Raw genomic sequence first — 7,868 nt, 5'->3', positions numbered from 1 at the left:
AAAGCCTCGCTAGCCGCGTTAGCTCAATGCTAGCGCCCTTGTCCTCTCCTTTGCAGCAGATAAATCTAACATTTAAACGCCATTTCATGGCTTTGGAGTCCCTTTGTCCAATTCCCTGGGGAAGCAGGAGACATGAAGCCTGAGTCCCATATTCCTTCAACAGTTTTTGTCATCGTTGTAATGCTCTTGATTTGGACTCTTAGCTTTCAATTGAGAGTCGAATCAGTCAATTACACGCCGTGAAATGCTAATAAACAAGACAACTATCATGCCATGTAATAAACACACAATTGTTGCCCATCAGGGTTGCCGAACGGTGAAAAGAACTCGCTTCAGGTTGGATTCTCCTCGGGTATTTGGGTTGAAACTCTGATTCTGAGACAAAGGACTTTGAACAGTTTTACTCTCAGTATACATAACAAGGCCCAGCTGCATTGGCCGGGAATCGGACCCGGGCCTCCCGCGTGGCAGGCGAGAATTCTACCACTGAACCACCAATGCTTTCTGAGAAAGCATTAGGATTTGAAGTCTTTTGTATTATTTAAAACAATCTGCCATTTCGGATGGCCGTCAAACAGGGCTATACCCCGTTGCTCCTCCACTAAGGGAATACAATCTCACTCTCAGGATAGCCGAGCGGTCGAAGGCGCTGCAGTCTCTTCGGAGGCGTGGGTTTGAATCCCACTCCTGACATTGTCCCATCAAAAGTGTCAGTGTGAGCTTTTGTTAGTCCCCCTCTGCTGGTGTCTCCCCGACTCTTCTCAGGAAACTGACTTCAACAAAGAAATGGCGCTCTGAACCCATCCCTCATTCATCATTGTTTGTACCACCTACCTTTTCAGAATAATCAAGTCATTACACACTGTCTGTCGAGACCACAGTCTTCAATCATTAGCGTTTCCGAAAAATAGCAGAGGACCTGCAAAATCTTGAGGTACTTTTTGCCCATCAAATTTTGGATCATGACGTTGGATTCGCATTTCTGGGTCAAGAGAGTGGTGGAACTGCAATCCCAATGGAATCTGGCGATGTTTTTGCTTTGAGGTTGGCTGAAGATGCCAAGCAGAAGTTGTTTTGACTGTTGTTCCTGAAGGAGTGCTGAATAGACATAAAACTGTTCAGCTGCATTGGCCGAGAGTATGACCCAATCTACCTGCATTGCAGCAGATAAGTCTAACATTGAAACGCCATTTCATGGCTTTGGAGTCCCTTTGTCCAATTCCCTGGGGAAGCAGGAGACATGAAGCCTGAGTCCCATATTCCTTCAACAGTTTTTGTCATCTTTGTAATGCTCTTGATTTGGACTCTTACCTTTCAGTTGAGGGTCGAATCAGTCAGTTACGCGCCGTGAAATGCTAATAAACAAGACAACTATCATGCCATGTAATAAACACACAATAGTTGCCCATCAGGGTTGCCGAACGGTGAAAAGAACTCGCTTCAGGTTGGATTCTCCTCGGGTTTTTGGGTTGAAACCAGTTACAATTGTCATTCAACTAGCCAGCACAACCATTGCGCTGCAAGCCTGCTTGCGGGTGTCCTTCACCCGCATACCATGCCTGGTTCATGTCCGTGCACCCTAAGTGTGGAAGTCATGGTTGTCATTCATCCAGCCAGCACAACCAGTGCGGAAGTCACGGTTGTCATTCATCCAGGACACCCAACTGTTGCGCTGGAAGCCCGCTTCGGGGTGTCCTTCACGCGCATACCATGCCTGGTTCATGCCCGTGCACCCTAAGTGTGGAGGTCATGGTTGTCATTAAACCAGCCAGAACAACCAGTCTGGAAGTCCTGGTTGCCTTTCATCCACCCAGCACAAGCATGCGGAAGTCACGGTTGTCATTCATTCAGCGAGCACAACCAGTGCGGAAGTCACGGTTGTCATTCATCCAGCCAGCACAACCATTGCATAAGTCACGGTAGTCATTGATCCAGGCAACACAACTATTGCGCTGGAAGCCTGCTTGGTGAAGTCCTTCAAACGGATACCATGCCTGGTTCATGCCCGCGCACCCTAAGTGTGGAAGTCATGGTTGCCTTTCATCCAACCAGCACAACCAGTGCGGAAGTCACGGTTGTCATTCATCCAGGCAACACAACTATTGCGCTGGAAGCCTGCTTGGGGAAGTCCTTCAAACGGATACCAGGCCTGGTTCATGCCTGCGCTCCCTAAGTGTGGAAGTTAGTTGTCATTCATCCCTCCAGCACAACCGGTGTGAAAGTCACGGTTGTCATTCTTCCAGCCACCACAACCTGCGCGCTGCAAGCCCGCTTGCGGGTGTCCTTCTTCCGCGTAACGTGCGTTGTTCATGCCCATGTGCTCTAAGTGTGGGGGTCATGGGAGTCATTCAACTAGTGCGCTGGAAGCCCGCTTGGGTGCGTTCCCCCTGCATATCATGCCTGGTTCATGCCCGCACACCCGAAGTGTGGAAGTCATGGTTGCCTTTCATCCATCCAGCACAACCCTTGCGCTGCAAGCCTGCTTGCGGGTGTCCTTCGCCGGCATGCGGGTGTCCTTCACCCGCATACCGTGCCTGGTTTATGACCGTGCACCCTAAGTGAGGAAGTCATGGTTGCCTTTCATGCATCCAGCACAATCAGTGCGCTGGAAGCCCTCTTGGGTGCGTCTTCCCATCGCATACCATGCCTGGTTCATGCCCGCGCTCCCTAAGTGTGGAAGTCATGGTTGTCATTCATCCATACAGCACAACCAGTGCGGAAGTCACCGTTGTCATTCATCCAGCCACCACAACCTGCGCTGCAAGCACGCTTGCGAGTGTCCTTCTTCCGCGTAACATGCGTTGTTCATGCCCGTGTGCTCTAAGTGTGGAAGTCATAGTAGTCATTTAACTAGTGCGCTGGAAGCCCGCTTGGGTGCGTTCCTCCTGCATACCATGCATGGTTAATGCCCGCGCACCCCAAGTGTGGAAGTCGTGGTTGACATTCATCCAGCCACCACAACCATGCGGATGTCACGGTTGTCATTCATACAGCGAGCACAACCAGTGCGGAAGTCACGGTTGTCATTCATCCATGCAACACAACTATTGCGCTCGAAGCCCGCTTGGGGGTATCCTTCAACCGCATACCATGCCTGGTTCATGCCCGCACTCCCTAAGTGTGGAGGTCACGGTTGTCTTTCATCCAGCCACCACAACCATTGCTCTGCACGACCGCTTGCGGGTGTCCATCACCCGCATACCATGCCTGGCTCATGCCCACGCACCCTGAGTGTAGAATTTATGGTTGTCATTCATCCAGCCAGCACAACCAGTCTGGAAGTCATGGTTGTCATTCATCCAGCCATCACAACCAGTGCGCTGGAAGCCTGCTTGTGGGTGTCCTTCTCCCGCATACCACAGTCTTCAATCATTGGCGTTTCCCTGAAATAGCAGAGGACCTGTAAAATCTTGAGGTACTTTTTGTCCGTCATATTTTGGATCATGACGTTGGATTCGCGTTTCTGGGTCAAGAGAGTGGCGGAACTGCAATCCCAATGGAATCTGGCGATGTTTTTGCTTTGAGGTTGGCTGAAGATGCCAAGCAGAAGTTGTTTTGACTGTTGTTCCTGAAGGACTGCTGAATAGACATAAAACTGTTCAGCTGCATTGGCAGAGAGTATCGCCCAATCTACCTGCATTGCAGCAGATAAGTCTAATATTGAAACGCCATTTCATGGCTTTGGAGTCCCTTTGTCCAATTCCCTGGGGAAGCAGGAGACATAAAGCCTGAGTCCCATATTCCTTCAACAGTTTTTGTCTTCTTTGTAATGCTCTTGATTTGGACTCTTACCTTTCAGTTGAGGGTCGAATCAGTCAGTTACGCGCCGTGAAATGCTAATAAACAAGACAACTATCATGCCATGTAATAAACACACAATAGTTGCCCATCAGGGTTGCCGAACGGTGAAAAGAAATCGCTTGAGGTTGGATTCTCCTCGGGTTTTTGGGTTGAAACTCTGATTCCGAGACAAAGGACTTTGAACAGTTTGACTCTCAGTATCGCTCAGTGTACATCAAAACAACAAGCTGCATTGGCCGGGAAACGGAGCCAAACCTCCCGCGTGGCAGACGAGAATTCTACCACTGAACCACCAATGCTTACTGAGCAACCAGTAGGATTTGAAGTCTTTCGTATTCTTTAAAACAATCTGCCATTTCGGATGGCCTTCAAACAGGGCTCTACCCCGTTGCTCCTCCACTAAGGGAAATCAATGCCGCTGTCAGGATGGCCGAGCGGTCGAAGGCGCTGCATTAAGGCTGCAGTCTCTTCGGAGGCGTGGGTTTGAATCCCACTCCTGACATTGTCCCATTAAAAGTGTTGGAGTGAGCTTTTCTTAGTCCCCCTCTGCTGGTGTCTCCCCAACTCTTCTCAGGAAACTGACTTCAACAATGAAATGGCACTCTGAACCTATACTTCATTCGTCATTGTTTGTACCACCAACCTTTTCAGAATAATCAAGTCATTGCACACTGTCTGTCGTGACCACAGTTTTCAATCATTGGCGTTTCCGTAAAATAGCAGAGGACCTGTAAAATCTTGTGGTACTTTTTGTCCATCAAATTTTGGACCATGACGTTGGATTCGCATTTCTGGGTCAAGAGAGTGGCGGAACTGCAATCCCAATGGAATCTGGCGATGTTTTTGCTTTGAGGTTGGCTGAAGATGCCAAGCAGAAGTTGTTTTGACTGTTGTTCCTGAAGGAGTGCTGAATAGACACAAAACTGTTCAGCTGCTTTGGCCGAGAGCATGACCCAATCTACTTGCATTGCAGCAGATAAGTCTAACATTGAAACGCCATTTCATGGCTTTGGTGTCCCTTTGTCCAATTCCCTAGTGAAACGAGTGTTAATTAGTGATGCTTCCCATAACCGTTGAATACCAAAATGTATTGTATCTCACTTGTTTTTTTCTGGTTCAAAGACAACATTGTTGTGGGAAATCTTGATTGTTATGTTTCTCAGAGCCTGAAGGACACACTTAGGTGTCAAATGTAAATTGGCTACAATTGTTGCGGCGCCAGGTGGGACGGGTAGGCCACCCGCCCTTTCTCTCGCACGCAACTGAAAAGTATAATAGAGAGATGCAGAGCACAAACAGGTAGAGTCTGCTGCGGGTTTCGTACGAACGCCCAGCTGGTTGACAAACCGGACCTGTACCTGGGTGACGGCTCTCCACCTTCTCGGCATAGGTAAGGGGCTCATGTGATTGATTTCACGCAATGTCAACCGTGTTTTGAGAACTTGCATTTGGTCGAAATAAATATGCCAGTTATTGAGGCTAAATAGCATTTGGGAACGTTGGTCTTTTGTTGAGTGTCATCTTTGTCTCCTGAGCGCCGACCAGCAGCGATCCTTTCAATAAAACATTTTTGGCGTTGTCGGCAGGATCGTGCAGGCTTCGCGCAGGAGATAAAAACAGGATGTGTTGTTTTAGAAGGAAAACTAAGGGTGCGCAAGAGGCACCAGAGGAGGAGGTGGTGCCCGGGTGGGAAGGCATCACTTTCTGTCACGATGCGGGGCTCAAGGGTGGACCGAAATACACGACTCCAGAGACAGCAGACAGTACAGAGGAAACCTTTATTCGGTCCGAGGTCTGAGAACAGGTAGACAGTCCAAACAATCCGTAGTACCAGTACGAATGGGCTTACGAGGGTGGTCAATGAACAGGCGTGGGTCGGTGCACGGAGGTCAGAAGTCGAGAAAGCATGAGTGCGGGAACGAGGCATGAAGAGCAACGATTTAGCGGAGTATCTGTCCTCCCCCGGGTCCTATATGTACTGGGTCTAATCAGTGGTCATGAGGCGCAGGTGTGCACCTTCAGATTAGCTGGCCACGCCCAGCCCTGGCTGGAATCCAGGAGCATGACAGTACCCCCCCCTCAGCGGGCAGCTCTGGACGGCCCAGGAGCATCAGGGTGAGCCGCGTGAAAGTCCCTGATGAGGGAGCGGTCCACGACGAAGCGGGAGGGGATCCAAGAGCGCTCCTCCGGGCCATATCCCTCCCAGTCCACCAGGTACTGGACCCCCCTTCCTCTGCGACGGGAAGACAGCAACCTGCGCACAGTATACACCAACTCACCGTCGAGCCAGCGACGACGTGCGATTCGGGCGAAGTCTGCTGACGTGGAACGTAGGGTGCACCCTCATCGACCTGGGCAGTTTCAACGAGACGGCGACCGGGTTAATAACTTTGGAAACCGGGAACGGGCCAACGAACCTGGGAGCAAGTTTGCGGGATTCCGTCCGCAGCGGGAGATCCTTGGTGGAGCGCCACACTCGCTGTCCCACTCTGAGCTCTGGTGCGGCCCTTCTCTTGCGGTCTGCTGCAGCCTTGTAGGCGCTGCTCATGCGCAGCAGTGTCCTCCGAGCTGCTTCCCAGGTCCGTTTGCAGCGTCGCACCACGGCCAGGGCTGACGGAACTGCGGAGTCTGTGACCAGTGGAGGAAACAGGGACGGAGGGTAGCCATGCACGACATGGAGTGGAGCCATACCTGTTGAAGCGGAGGGTAGAGAATTGTGGGCATACTCCACCCACTTGATGTGCTGGCTCCACGTGCTCTGGTCCCTGGATGCCAGACATCGAAGACCGGTCTCTAATTCCTGGTTAATCCTCTCAGTCTGGCCATTGGACTCTGGGTGATGACCTGATGTCCGACTTGCTGAAGCGCCGATGAGGTTGCAGAACACCTTCCAGAAACGGGCGCTGAATTGCGGACCCCTGTCCGGAACGATGTCCTGGGGTAGGCCGTGGTAACGGACGACCTCGTCTAATACCAACTGGGCTGTTTGCTTGGCCGACGGGATCTTCAGAAGCGGCACGAAGTGGACCATCTTGGAAAAACGGTCCACTACGGACAGCACCACTGTGTTCCCTTGTGAAGGTGGCAGGCCGGTGACGAAGTCCAGCGCGATGTGTGACCACGGACGAAAGGGGATGGACAGGGGTTGCAACTCACCAACAGGCCGTAGGCGGGAAGTCTTATTGGCAGCACACACCGGGCAGGCGTTGACGAACTCCCTTACGTCCTTACTGAGGTTAGGCCACCAGAACCTTTGCTCGACCACTGAACGTGTCTTCGCCATACCCGGGTGGCAGACCGTCTTGTTGGTATGTGCCCAGTTGATGACCTCTCCCCGCAGAGATGGGATGACGAAAAGGCGGCCCGACGGACAATCCGCGGGTGGCGGTGTCTCTCCCAGGGCCTCCTTCACCCGCGACTCGATCGCCCAGGTGAAACCGGCCACGAAGCACCCCGCTGGCAGGATAGTACCGGCGTCTGAATCCGTGCGCCCTCCCTCGTGGATCCGCGAGAGTGCATCCGGCTTGCCGTTTTTGGAGCCTGGGCGGAAAAACACCTTAAAGTGGAAGCGGGTGAAAAATAGGGCCCACCTGGCCTGACGGGCATTCAACCTCTTCGCAGACTTCAGGTATTCAAGGTTCTTATGGTCCGTGAAGACAACGAATGGTACTTGCGAGCCCTCCAGCCAGTGCTGGCACTCCTCCAACGCGCTCTTGACCGCCAGCAGTTCCCTATCTCCCACGTCGTAGTTCCTCTCTGCCGGGGTCAACTTTCTAGACAGGAACGCGCACGGGTGGATCCTTCCATCCCTGGGACTCCTCTGCGACAAGACTGCTCCGATTCCTGAATTCGATGCATCCACCTCCACCACAAACTGGTTATGTGGGTCCGGAATAATGAGAACGGGCGCAGTAGTGAAACTTGCCTTGAGCCTGCTGAAGGCCTCCTGGCAGGTCCCGGACCAGTCGAAGGGGGTATGTGGCGAGGTGAGCGAATGCAGAGGAGTGGCCACGGAACTGAAGTTCCTTATGAATTTCCTATAGAAATTGGCAAATCGCAAAAACCTC

General features: G+C 51.8%; 2 non-coding genes across 2 annotated transcripts; one reads left to right on the top strand and one right to left on the bottom strand.

Moving 5' to 3' along the window:
• Window positions 1-430: 430 nt before the first annotated feature.
• On the bottom strand, window positions 431-501 carry trnag-gcc (transfer RNA glycine (anticodon GCC)). The gene has a single exon. It is a non-coding gene; the product is annotated as a tRNA-Gly (tRNA).
• Window positions 502-4,221: 3,720 nt separating this feature from the next.
• On the top strand, window positions 4,222-4,303 carry trnal-aag (transfer RNA leucine (anticodon AAG)). The gene has a single exon. It is a non-coding gene; the product is annotated as a tRNA-Leu (tRNA).
• Window positions 4,304-7,868: the final 3,565 nt, after the last annotated feature.

Source organism: Syngnathoides biaculeatus, chromosome 11 (genome assembly GCF_019802595.1).
Source record: "Syngnathoides biaculeatus isolate LvHL_M chromosome 11, ASM1980259v1, whole genome shotgun sequence".
NCBI lineage: Eukaryota > Metazoa > Chordata > Actinopteri > Syngnathiformes > Syngnathidae > Syngnathoides > Syngnathoides biaculeatus.
This window is presented reverse-complemented; position numbering and strand designations above follow the sequence as displayed.